Raw genomic sequence first — 12,841 nt, forward strand, 5'->3', positions numbered from 1 at the left:
AATGACATGTAAATCTTACAAATAGTACTCTATAGAAGAGTTCAGAATTAAGTTTCGAGTTTCAATTTGTTCAAGGGTAAACAAATTCAAAAACATGTCTAATGGCTCAAAAAGGTCTGTAACCAAGTGATATATTCAGGGTATGCTTCTGCTCACTGTAAAACAGATCAATATAGATTAGGGATTATTTGCACAATAGCCAAGTAGCATTTTAAAAAATTCTAGTTTATAATATGCCAAAACTAGACTGATGAAATTTTTATTTCTTGCCTTCTTTTTACACACTTTCTATAGTCTGAGTATAGTGTAGCAATACATATTTCATATAATAAGTGGAATTTTGATACCTGTTTTCTTTTAGAAAGATTGTTGCCTTTTTGTATATAGCCATATCACCCCCTTTAACACTGACAGTAGTATATACAGTTTGAAGAGGTCAAAACCATTTCAAACATATGTGAACCTTAAGAAAAATGTTATAAAATTGCTAGAGAATAGAAGGATTGGGAAGAGGATGGATAAAACATACTCAGCTTTAAGGGGAAGGAATCTAAATTCCAGAAGTTACTGTTTCTTACAGGAAACCAGAATGCATCCTTGCAGTCCTGGTGTCTGTAATTTATGAATAGGGCCACAGTAAAGAGAGCTGATAGGATAGCCAATCAAGGTGATAGACAAGAAAGGAGACATGACTTCAGAGGTTCAGGCAAACAACTGAGGTCTGTTACGGCATTGTCTCTGGTCTTTAAATACACAAGGCTCACCCCAGCCTTGGGATCTTTGCACATGCTGATCCTACTACCTGGAAAGCTCTTCTCATTGATTTCCTTGTCAAATTTTTCCCATCTTCACTCAAAAAGCCACACACTCAGAAAGATCTTTCCTGATCACTGCCCTTACACCACAGACACACACACACACACACACACACACACACACACACACACACACACTTCCTACTACCCATTTCTGCTTCAGTTTCTCCTTAGCACTTTACATGGTCTAGGATGTAAATAGATGAATAGATACATTATATATTTTGGACTAGATTCACAAGGGAAGAGACTTTCGTGTATGTTTTCACTGCCTTATCCCAACACCTATAATGATGTATGACTCATAATGATACTTAACCGTTGATTGACTGACTGATTAACCAAATGAATGAATTACTAATTGACAGAAAGCTGAAAAATCAAGGGACAGATCTTGAAGAAATTACAAAAGACAGTATCATGAACTACACAATCCAACATACCCTCCTCTAAGGTTTTTTAAGTAATAAATTTGGGGTTAATAGAGGGTTTTTATTACACACTAGAACAGGGTCTATGTGAAAATACCCTAATAAAATTTTGGATAAATCAATGAGGACAATGCATAATGAGCTTAAATAGAACTGGGTATCTTTCATATATAAAACTAATCTCTGAATTGTCACTATGATAGATATTCCTGCAACTTTAAAACAACATCTAATGCTACTGATGGAAGCCAATTCTTGGGCTAAATGAAGCATGATGCCCTGCTGTGACAAATCCAATTAATCTATTTACTCAACAAAATTTATTGAATACTTTTAATAAATAGCCTACCTAGGCAACAATAGGAATTATGTTGGCATTCTTTTGCAAAAGGTGTTTCTAAAGCAAACTGCATATTCTGAGTTTTAGATTTTGACTTTAGTTCTTACTTATGTTCCCCTCGGAGTAGATAACTGAGCTGTTAATATCTTAGGCGCCTGTGAAAACAAAATAAAAACAATAGAAATAATAACTTACATTAGAATTGATTTACCCTGTTTGTAGTCACAAGTAGGATACCATGATTATACTTCCATCGCTTTGATGTTGTATCTGTCTTATATACCCTTTCTTACTGCAATTTCCTGCACTGCAAAGAGGTTTGTGTTTGACAGGTCAGTGCCTGAGAGTTTTTATGCTGTTTTCCGTGAAGTCTCCGCTAGTCTGCAATTGTCCACAGTTCAAAAAATTAAGTATTTTTTTTACAGCTGTGGCATAGCTTTAAGTACTACCCTATTTGTAATTTCTTACTGTATAAATCTTTCAATTAAGAAAAGGAAAATCAACATTAGGAAGTTTTCTGCTTTCATGTGTGTTATAGATTGTCTGAAATACTTAGAAATATCCTAGGAAATAATTTTTGCTTTTTAAAGTTTGAGAGATTATAGAAAACACATCTATTTTAGCAGCAAATTAATTTTTTTTCAGAACTAACACTCTCTGAGATAAAGTTCCGGGCACAGGGCACTGTCATTTCACCCATAACATACATTTCACGTGTTTATTTTCATACAAAATCTACCCCCACATTCTAGCTGTTTATTCCTCTTATGATACCCAAGATAGACATTATGCTAGAAGGTAAGAAAAAAAAAGTGAATGATAGATTGTTTTATCTAGTCAAATAGTGTGGATTTTCTAGCATACAGAAAAGAAGTGAGGCTCTCAGAAAAGACCTGTGAGAAAATTTATTTGTAATGGACTATTTAAAATGTAGGATGAAAGACTTATGAAAACAACAACCAAAACATTTTTTCCCCTTTTGTTACCAACAAAACCCCATTTCTTGAAAGAGATACTGGCTCTGGTTAACTAAAAAAATATAGTTGAAACAATGACTGTACCTAATTATAGAGAATAATATAAGAATCGCTTTTATAGATACTAGGTTAACAACATAAAGATTTTTACTATCTCTTTGAACCCTTTCCTTTGGAAAGTAACTTACTAGATTCCCCTCCCTCCCTTTCTGGAGAAAGAGACTGTCTCAACAGTGTGGATGGAGTTATTGTTTATTTATGACATATGTATGTATATTGAACAATGTCAAGCATTGCTTTCTTATTTTAAAAATATATATAATTGACATTATACTATACAGCTTCTTCTATATGTTTTTCTCTTTATTATGTTTTTAAAATTTATCAATTTGTATATGTAGCTCTATCATTTATGTGTGTATCTATGGAGTATTCTATTGCAAGAACATGTCACAATTTATCCATTTTCTTGTTTATAGACATGTAGGAGGTTTCAGTTTTTCTCTGTGTTGCTCTAATCACTCACGCACATCTTCCCCAGGTCGTGAGCTAGGGTTTGTCTGAAGCATATGCTTGTGAGTGAGATAGTTTGGTAGTAGAGAATGAAACCTTTAACATTATAGTAAATGAATAAACTGCCCAGCAAATTGCACCAATTTATATCACAATCAATGCACTGAAAGAGCCCCCGTGCTGTAATCAGTGCTTCTCATGGTAGGTGGTCCCACGTTCTGAGAGACACTAAAATTTTCTGGAGAAGTTGTGGGTGTCGTGATGATTGGGAAGTGCTATTGGCATTAAGTGAGTGGGGGTCAGAAATGTAAGCTGAGTAGCAATGTGTGTGGCAGTTCCCCATGAAAAGAAGCTTTCTTTTACTCAAAAAACTTTAAAAATATATAAATGGACATTCATAAAGATGAATCAAAAGCACAAATCTCTAAACTTCTGGTTAAGAGCTAAGACAAATTTGTTTTTATATAAATTCAAATACTTTTTTGCTTAGTTTTAACCTACACTGAATAATCAGTGACTAGAATCATTGTGTAAATTGTAGAAAAATTAATATTTTTTATCAGGAAGTACAGATATGTACAAAGACCTGTTGCTACTCTTAAAAAGCACACCGTACTCCAGCCCAGTGGCTCAGCTGGTTAGAACGTCATCCGGACCTATACACTGAAAGTGTGAGGGTTCAGTTCTCCGTCAGGGCACAAACATTGGTTGCAGGTTTGACCCCTGGTCAGGATGAATATGGGAGGGAACCAGTCAATGTTTCTCTCGTATCTCTCAAATAGACGTTTCTCTCTCTGTCTCTTTCTCTCTTCTCTTTTTCTCTCTCTCTCTTTTTCTCCCTCTTTCTCCCTCCCTTCCTCTCTCTAAACATACCTTGGATGAGGACTTTTTTTAAAAGGCACAACATGCCCATTTAATGGCAACAATATCCATGGTCATTAAATTTTCTAAAAATTCCAAAATCTGCCTATTCTCAATGCTGTGCTTTGCACAATGATATAGATGTAAATGGCTAGCTACATTATGTTGTCATGCCTAAGCATTTGTGTATCAAACTATATAATCATATTATAAATTACTTTATTTTACTTCCTAACTTTATATTTTAATTATGATATTACATATTATAATAGCATTACATTATGTTATTGGGATTTTTAAATATATATATATATATATATATATATACATATATATATATATATATGTAATATTATGAGTTTTACATTAGACTACGAAAGGAAACATTAGGTCCAACACACAGTATTGGCCGACATTTTTAATTTTGCCAATCAAATGTAGGTAAAATATTTTATTTTCATTTTCCTGATAACATTAAGGTTGAAGATATTTTCATGTTGTTATCAAACTGAAGAGCTTCATTTGCCTGTGCCCATCAAAACCCAATAAAAATACAAACATGAGTTTGCAGCAAAGAAAGTAAAGGTTTATTTAAGGAAATGGAGCCAAGCCCAGAGACCCAGGTGAGTGCTGAGTATAGGTCCTGGCTTTCCAATGGTCTTTCTAGGGGATAGATTAGATATAGGAAAAATTTGTCCTGTTGACTAGGAAAGCTGGGGTGGTGGGCTCTATTGTTGGGTCAGGGCCAGAGCAAAGAGTAGTTAAATCATTGTATCCTGGTCTGAGGTCAGCCTTGGCCTCATTCTGGCTGGTTTCCTGAGGGTGTGGTCCTTAGGGTCTTCCTTTCTCCCTGAACCTGGGGCTAAAAAACAACTGAGGTCAAGAATTTATCTTTAGTTTGAAAACTCTGTTCCCTTTATCAACAGACATAAGGCTTTATTCTTAGGACAGTTTAACCCTGACCAGAACATGTCCTAAGAGCTTAATGATTAAGGGAATAGATGTGCAGTTTGTGCAAAGATGGAAAAATCTGGTTGAAAGGAGGCAGGTGAGTCAGAGTGCTGTTAGATCGTGCAAAGCCAGCTTGAATTAAGGGAAAAGTCATAGTAAAGAAATGAAGTTCCTGTGTGGTTACAATTTCATTAAGGAACGTTTCACCTCTTTTATGTGTTGTGTTTATAACTTCTGAGTTTTAGTCTTTGCCTTACTAATTTGCTAAATTCTTAACAAATACCAGAGAAGAATTATTTGTCACTTAAGGCATTATAAATATTTTCCTGCCATTTGTTGTCCTTTGCATTTATTTTGCCCATTTTTGGAGAGAAATTTAAATGTTATTGCATTGTAAGATAGTGTGTTTAACTGCTCTAAGACTTTACAAAAATTAATATTCTCTGGAAAAAATTATATATATATATAATTTGCTTTTGCAATTTTGGAGGAAATGCACCTTTTAACTGGGAAATTGTATGCATGCACATGTGTTGTTCCTATTTTTCCCTCTACTTCATCCTCCTTTTTATTACCTGCCTTTGTCTCATGATTTTGGCTTTGTTCCCTTTCCTCACAGACCTCAATACTTAGAGTTGTGGTTCAGATCTCTCCCCAGCTAAGCTAGTTGGAGTTAGTAATTCCGTTAACCCAATTCCTCTAGTTTGTTGCATTTTCTGATCGCATAGCTTTGATCTTGTCTTCATGCTTTCCTACCTTCTTAAATTTCTGCTTTTCAAACTCATGTCCAGGTAGACTATTCTGACCTCTGTCCCACTGAGTAGCATTGCCTTTATCTGTTCCTAGTCTTGGAGACCAGCAGGCCTGACACCATAGCTGCATTCACTGTTTTCAGTATCAGTTCTGTTCCTGGTCCACGGAAGTGTGTAATCTGGGTCTGGAGCATGGTTACAGTGCTTTTGTTGTTGCCATTGCTGTTGTTTACTCTTTTAATGTCTCTGTCATTGGTATGTATTTGAAGCATTGGCATTGTATCCAGTTACAAACTTACTACACTCTTGAACAAAATTTGAAAACTCATTTTGTGAGAAAGAAGGTAGGTTGTGTATTTGTTAAATGCCATGTGTTAAAACACATATCTACTTATGATGAGGACGATATATGCCAGGCTTATGAAAAAGCATAATTCTATTCCCTTCCTTAGGCAAGATTGTAATTTCTTAATAACAACCCAAGGTTTCAAATTAATGGAGCTGCCACAGAGGCAGTGAGTATAACTGAGACCCCCTAGGTGTTTATGTGCTCTTGTCTTACCTATTTATTTTCATTTGTGAGTCTAGGTTGAAAGTGATAATTGTTTAATTGTGCATATTGGCTTTTTCATTTTTAAGTTTAGTGTTTCACAATGTTTTTAATCTAAAATAATGCCTCATGCTGTGATAATCAACATGATAAAATGTAAAAATAAATAAATAGCCCACATTTATAAGATTCCTCTTATCTACCAACCAGTCCTATCTGCAGAGTATAAACTTAATTGCAATATATTTCCTTAATGATTTCCTTTAATTGGTTACCCTGCTATGGTATCTTTGGAAAGATGAAGTTCTATATCAAAGTATTGGTAGTTAGTTTTTATGAAGGAGATTGTAATGATCAGAATGCATAGAAATAACATTTTTGAATGTTATTTTCTCTGAGTTGAATTTCTTTTTACAACAATATTAAAATTTATAGTGAAGAGAGGATAGGCGACAGAGACTAGACTAATTTACAAAATTCCATAAGACATAGGAAACTCTACCTGGAACTTCAGCCTTTTTCAATTTTTCTTGATCAGGTGAAGCTTTGAAATTGCAAACCCTTTGAAGACAAAAATGTATCAGTTTAACCATAATGAACATCCATCCTAGTACTCTACTGCAACAACAAATACTTGCCCAAATAAAGGATGAAATTAGAACAACATTTTCATCTCTGCACTGAGACAGAACTCTATGTATCACTTTCTTTGTTCCTTAAACTTAAAAAAAAATTAATATTCCCAAAATTAAATGATCTAATGAAACTCCAGAAATTATTAAGTATTAAAAATAATAAATTTCACTCTTTTGGCAATGCATCCTCCAGTCTTGCCTGAAAGGGCCTACTCTCCTAATGTATTTTTTGCTTTAAATTTTACATAAATATTCTCATTCTTTTCTTAAGCAATCTGCAACTTTCTTTAATTTAACATTAAAATTTTCAAAGTAAATCTATATCTATGCAGATAGTACTTTTCCATTCACTTACTAATATATGTAAATTGTAAATTCTTCCTCCAATGGATATTTTCAAGTTTTTGGTATTGCAAAGACATTTGTCAAATTGTGGAAACTAGAATTACTATACCAAGAGTGTTTGAAAATATTTTCTAGCCCTGTAGAGTTGCAAAACTGAAAGTCAAAGACTAAATTTTTGCACAAAGTCTACTTTAATTTGTGATTATAAAGCTTTATTTTATCTTCTTTTTATTTTTTAAAGTTTTAAATATATGTCTGCTTTTGCCTTTTATTAAATACCATCTTCTATTTCACATTCACTTATTTACTATATACACATAAATATATTAACTTCATAATATATATTGTAAACTCATTGAAATAACTGATTATGCATGTAGGTTGTGTGGAAGTGGTTTATTTTACTATTTCTTCTCATCTCTAAGTATATCTTTCTAGATCAGTGAATTACAATTCTTTTCTCTTTCTCTGTGATAATCTTCAAATTCAAAATAAGTGGGACTTCCGGCCAAGATGGAGGCTTAGACAGACACGCTAGGTCTCCCTCTACAACTAGAGAGGAATACAACTACTTCAAAACAAAGGATAACTAGAAATTCCAGAAAATAAAACTACACGGAAGCCCAACATATGAAGTTATAAACCAGCGGCGCCCTTTGGGCAGGTAAGAGTTAAAGAGGGCAGTGCTGTTTGCGGTCGCACCCGGAGCTGCGGGCGGCGAGGAATCCCGGCTGCGGTCAAGCCCCTGGCGGTGCGCGACCCCCGCGCTGGGGAGAGCGGCCGCTGCTGCATCGCCTTGAACAGTGAGGCCCAGGGGGGCGGGAGGACGGATCCCGGTCTCCTAGCTGAATAACTGTGTGAATCCATCTTGGACCCCCGCCCCCAAAGAAAGCACCACAGGGCTGCGAAATAGGTCGCGGACAGGTGCCGGTCGCTGAATTGTGACGCGTACACAGGCACTGCCCCCGACAGCCGGCCCAAGAAAACAAAACGCATCTGTCAAAATGAGGCAGACAACTATAGAAATCCCGGTGGCACAACTCACCAGGCAACAGATAGAGAACCTGACAGATGAACAGATAAGAAACCTGTCAGAGGCTCAGTTCTGGGCCATTATTATCAGGTGGCTTACAGAATTCACAAAAGAGCAGGAAAAAGATAAGAAAGAAGCGAAAAACATTCATAACGAAAGGAACAAAACCACATACGAGACAGATGATGAGGAAAAAAAATCCAGAGTTCATTTCAACAAACTGGAATATGGAAAAGGAACAAGCAGTCAACCAATGCAGAGAGAGGAAATGGGAAGCAACAATGAGAGGATCAGAAACCTCTGGGACAGCTATAAAAGGCCCAACATAAGAATCATTGGTTTGCCAGAGAGTGAGGAAGATGAACTAGAACTTGAAAAATTGAGTGAAAATATAATAAAGGAGAACTTCCCAGACTTGGGGAAGGGAATAGACTTGCAGGTCCAGGAAGCAAGGAGAGTTCCCAAGAGACTGGACCCAGGGAGAACCACTCCAAGACACATTATAATCAAAATGTCAAAAATTAAAGATAAAGAGAGAATCTTAAAAGCAGCAAGAGAGAAGAAAAGAATTATGTACAAAGGGGTCCCAATTAGACTATCAGCTGACTTCTCAAGGGAGACCCTACAGGCAAGAAGGGACTGGCAAGAAATATTCAAAGTAATGAAAATCCAAAACCTACAACCACAAATACTCTATCCAGCGAAATTGTCATTCAGAATAGAAGGACAGAGAAAGTGTTTCCAGGACAAAATAAAACTGAAAGAGTTCATTAGATCCAAACCACTGTTATATGAGATGTTAAAGGGACTGGTTTAAAAAACAGAAGCTAGGGAGATGAAACAAAGGCAAACTAAACAGGCAACGAGAGTGGAAAAGGAACTGTGGGTACGGGAAGCATATTGGGGGGAGGTCAACAGGGAGGGGGAGTGGGGAGAGGGAGGGAGATGATATAGGAATTGGGGATCATGGTAGGAGGGAATGGAATAGACGGAGAGAGTTTGGGAGGAACTGTATGCACAACTAATGGACATAATCTAAAAGGGGGGGACAACTGGAGGGAGGGGGGCCACCGGGTGGAGGGGAGCAGAGGGAAGGGAAATTGGCACAAATGTAATATTTTAATCAATAAAACACATTAAATCTGAAAAAAAATAAGTAAGATGTTTCTTTTTGAGTCATCTTCATGGGTGATTAAGTTATCAGAATTTAGGAATATTGTTTCTTGTTGACTTTTTTTTTGGTAGCCAGCTATGACTCGAGCACCTAATCCAGGTAATACATCACTCACTAAATTAGTAAGTCTGATGGCTTTTTAAGATCTTGATATGCTAAATACACTTTGTTTTTTATAAACAGGTGGATATTGCACAGTAAACAATCAACTCCCTTCTCTCACCGCCATAAAATAATTTATTTGAAGCTTTCGTCCAAATCCCTCTAAAAGCAGAAAAGGGTACATGGAGCCTTTTTGTAGCTTGAAGGGTATTTTAAAGATCTCATCCCTATCAACTTTTCCTACAAAACAGCTCCCCTCCTTTCTTTCTAAATTTTAATTTATCATATTCTTTTCTCTTTATCTCTTGGTAAAGGAGAGAAAGAAGGAATTAATCTTCTGTAAATCACCTGCCAAAACTAACTTACATCTCATTCTCTGCTCTTGGACAGGTATATCATATTCATACACTTAAATATTGAAAAAAAAAATCCCCCGACCCAATTAAACTTCATAGGTAGTTTTCTATATTTCCATTTACATTGTTACAATTATCAGAACCTGCGTACAGAAGAACAAGGAGAATGGACTCTCCTCTATCAGTGAACTGCACTGTTCTCTGTGAGTTATTGATGACAGACTCATAATTATATGACGGAAAGTATTAACAGTTTATAGATATTAGGACCTAACAAACAGAACATAACTGCAGTGGCTGCATCAGCTGTGTGCTCGGCTTCATGATAACTGGTTCGGTACCAAAAAATCTAGTCAATAGATGTCTGCTTATTGCCAGTTGCCAAATTAAATATATTCAAGCTTTTAACCAAAACAAATCTAGTCAATATTATTTTTGAAACAATGTATCAAATAAATAAACCATTTACTGAAAAGAATATGCCAATTCTTTTTCTAGACTGAATTTTTCAATAAACTCAATCATAATATCCTTGTATTTTCTCTTTGATTCCATAAATGTTTATTAAGACTTAAACTGTGCTAAACACACACAGTAATGAACAAGACATATGAGCTCCTGCATACCTATACCTTTTTTCTAGAAGCTAGGCAGAGACTTTAGAGTGTTACCTGAGGCTTGCAACTATAAGATTTTACCAAGGCTATCTTAAAAAAAAAAAATGTATTCTTAGATTACAAAGGGTAATAGATAACATTTAAAACTATATAAATATGTTGTCTTGTTCGTCTCAGCTTACATTTGCTGTAGCACCAGCATCATTTGGAAACTAGTTAGAAATTTAAATTCCTGAGCCTCACCCTAAATGTACCATCAGAAACTCTGATTCTAATGTAGGCTAAATTTTGAGGAATGATTAGGGTATTTCAAATTCTTGAGGAAGGATTCAGTAGATCTGTAATGGAGCTTGATAACTTATGTTTTTAATAAGTTTCCAGGTGATGCTAATATGATGGTCTGAGGGCCACACTTAAAGAACCACTGGCTTATTGGATATATACCTGGGATAAACATTACATGAAAATCATCTAGAAGATTCTAAAAACACCAGTGTTTAAATTCTACCCCAGAACAATTAAAGCAAAATCTCTGTAGATGTGGCCCAAACTTTGCATTAAAAATAATAATAATAATGATAATTCCACCCTAGCTGGTGTGGCTCAGTAGTTTGAGCATGGGCTTGAACCAAAGGGTCACCAGTTCAATTCCCAGCCAGGGCACATGCCTGGGATGTGGGTCAGGTCCCCAGTTGGGGGCATGTGAGAGGCAACCACACATTGATGTTTCTCTCCCTCTCTTTCTCCCTCCCTGCCCCTCTCTCTAAAAATAAATAAATAAAATATTTTAAAAAAATAGAACATTCCATATGATTCTGATGTACATCCAGGGTTAAAGAAGCGTGCTTTAAGAAAAATCATTTCATATCCCTGTGCTACCCTTCAGCACACAAGTAGAACATTACTCTTCTTAGTAAAAAACCATTGGGAATTTAAAGAAGAACTCATTTTAAGTTGTTTCTACATAATGTTGCCCTCAAAGCAGCAGTAAAATGAAAAAAAAAAAATCAATGAAAAATATTATCTAGCATTATCTAGGTCAAACTAATATGTTAAAACCCTAGGTATTCTGCAGAACTCAACTTAATAAGCAACCCTCAACTATATTGAAACTTTTACCAACTGGGACATATTGTAAATACAACTCTAATAGTTTTCATTTTTTAAGAGGACGTGAATATGAGTCATGGCATAAACTTTAATCACAGTCTTTCATCTTGGGTTGTAGTAGAATCGAAATGCAAAAATATTTACTTTATTGACATACTGAAATTAATGATAAATTCTTGCCTGGCACTGGGGCCATTACATCTGCTAGTCAAGAGAAAGTCTGTAGCCTGTTCTTGGAGAAAGAGCAAAAGGCATTTTATCTGGGAGAGCTAATTCTTGCTGTGTCTGGGAGGCTGGGGCCTCTCTTATCAGAGTCTTCAGTTCTGCAGGGAGCCAGTGGGCTTTGGGGGTCTCTTTGTTTATGATTTTAGTTCTTTTCCATTAGAATAAGCACCAGGCCTATAAGTTGTGCTGTTCCCCAGAGTAGTCTCCTGTGGCTTTAAAGCTCTTCAAGGGCTACAAGTTCTCAACACCCCACCTCCCAACTCCCCTGCAGAATATGTAAGTGACAAGAAGCTGGAAAAATACAGATGGCATAATTATATATTTTGCAGTTGATTAATCACCACAAAACATTAATCACATTTTGTATAACAATACATAATCAAATTCTTTATAGTAGAAATTAAGTTTCTTTCTGATAGGGAATGGATTCCTTTAGGATATAGACAGGGTTTTTCAGCATCTGTTTGGCTCCCATTCCACATCTGCATTTGATTTTTCTCTGCTTTAGGGCTTAGTAAAATGTGGCTTAAAGGTTGTTTTATGACTATAAATGTACATACTAATAGAAAAATTTGTTGAGAGGAAAATATTTGCACAAGTTAGATACTATAAATATATTTTTTCTAGGCCAAAACATGTTTTTTGTTTTTAGTGAAAAACATGGGATTTTGTGTTTTTAAAGTGTAACCCACCAAAATGAAATATGAATTACACATGCATTTTTTTCTTAATAGCTATTGAATAGTCTTAATACTGTAATTAACTTTATATTATTGAGTCAGATTTTATGTGTAAATTACATATACATAATGTTTTTTTATAGTATAAGGACTATTTTACTATTATAAATTAATTGTATAAATTGTATGAATCAATTTGTATATGTATATAGGTAATTATATATATTGTATACAAGCATATGCAAATTTAATGTTGCCATATTCCTCTACTATTTGGAGTTCATAAACTAACATTATTGTACTCCTTAGTAGTTCCAGTCACTCAAAAATTGTTATATATATATTTGTCTAATATATATATATATATATATATA

General features: G+C 35.2%; 1 long non-coding RNA gene across 2 annotated transcripts in view; it reads left to right on the plus strand.

The window, feature by feature from the left end:
* The first annotated feature begins 4,496 nt into the window (after nucleotides 1-4,496).
* The window catches only part of LOC150002636 (uncharacterized), a 147,517-nt gene continuing 139,172 nt past the window's right edge, over nucleotides 4,497-12,841 (plus strand). For both annotated transcript variants that reach the window (XR_016512629.1, XR_016512630.1), the window contains exon 1: nucleotides 4,497-4,560. This is a non-coding gene — a long non-coding RNA (uncharacterized LOC150002636). The remainder of the gene's footprint in view (nucleotides 4,561-12,841) is intronic.

Source organism: Furipterus horrens, unplaced genomic scaffold (genome assembly GCF_987537825.1).
Source record: "Furipterus horrens unplaced genomic scaffold, mFurHor1.1.pri manual_scaffold_8, whole genome shotgun sequence".
Lineage (NCBI taxonomy): Eukaryota > Metazoa > Chordata > Mammalia > Chiroptera > Furipteridae > Furipterus > Furipterus horrens.